This window comes from Manacus vitellinus, unplaced genomic scaffold (assembly GCF_001715985.3).
Source record: "Manacus vitellinus isolate BGI_N305 unplaced genomic scaffold, ASM171598v3 scaffold_64_pilon, whole genome shotgun sequence".
NCBI classification, from domain to species: domain Eukaryota; kingdom Metazoa; phylum Chordata; class Aves; order Passeriformes; family Pipridae; genus Manacus; species Manacus vitellinus.
The window spans coordinates 2,810,150-2,811,269 of NW_021940718.1; the positions used below are offsets into that span (position 1 = coordinate 2,810,150).

At 59.6% G+C, this 1,120-nt stretch overlaps 1 protein-coding gene across 1 annotated transcript in view; it reads left to right on the forward strand.

Annotated features, from left to right (window-relative positions):
- The window catches only part of MFSD12 (major facilitator superfamily domain containing 12), a 10,972-nt gene that overhangs the window by 928 nt on the left and 8,924 nt on the right, over window positions 1-1,120 (forward strand). The gene's annotated exons all lie outside the window — the stretch shown is intronic.

Here is a 1,120-nt window from a genome sequence, read left to right on the forward strand (position 1 = left end):
GGCCCTGGGGGGCCATGGGTGCAGATGAGAGAGCCTTTCTGGGGTGCTCTGAGTGGAGGTGATCCAGTGGAAGCTTTCTAGGATGCTCTCAGTGGAAAAGGGATGGCCCCAGGGAAGTGTTTCTGGAGCGCCCTGGGTGGAGGTGGGTGGCCCTCGGGCAAGTGCTTTGGAGTGTCTTTGTTGGGGAGCGTCCAGAGGAGCCTTTCTGGGATTCTCCAAGTGGAGAGTGGGGTGCCTGGGGTGAAGAGAGGTGACCCTTGGGGGACTTTGCTGGGGTGCCTTGAGTGGGGAACACTCTACTGAGGTGCCCTGGGTAGAAAGGGGTGGCCCCGGGGAGCCTTTCTAGGGTGTCTGGATTGAGGGACATCCAGGGGAGCCTTTCTGAGATGCTCTAAGTGGAAAGGAATGCCTCCAGGAGAACCTTTCTGGGGTGTCCAGGGTGGATGGGGGTGACCCGGGGAGCCTTTCTAGGGTGTCTGGATTGAGGGACATCCAGGGGAGCCTTTCTGGGATGCTCTAAGTGGAAAGGAATGCCTCCAGGAGAACCTTTCTGGGGTGTCCAGGGTGGACAGGGGTGACCTGGGAAGCCTTTCTGGGGTGTCTGTGTTGGGGGACATCCAGGGGAGCCTTTCTGAGATGCTCTAAGTGGAAAGGAATGCCTCCAGGAGAACCTTTCTGGGGTGTCCAGGGTGGATGGGGGTGACCTGGGAAGCCTTTCTGGGGTGTCTGTGTTGGGGGACATCCAGGGGAGCCTTTCTGGGATGCTGTGAGTGGAAAGGAGTGGCCCCAGGGGAGGCTTTTTGGGGTGCCCGGAGTGGAGGGTGTAGACCCTTGGGTGGCTTTGGCGGAGGACACCCTACTGAGGTGCTCTGGGTGGAGAGAGGTGGCCTTAGGGGAGGCTTTCTGGGGTGTCTGTGTTGGGGGAAATCCAGCAGAGGCTTTCTGAGATGCTCTAAGTGGAAAACAATGGCCCCAGGGGAGCCTTTTTTGGGGTGCCCTGGGCAAGTGGACTGAGGGTGGCTATCCAAGGTGCCCTGGCTGGAGATGGGTGGCTCCAGGGGTGCCTTTCTGAGGTGTCAGTTGGGGGACATCTGAGGGATGCCCTAAGTGGAGAGGGATG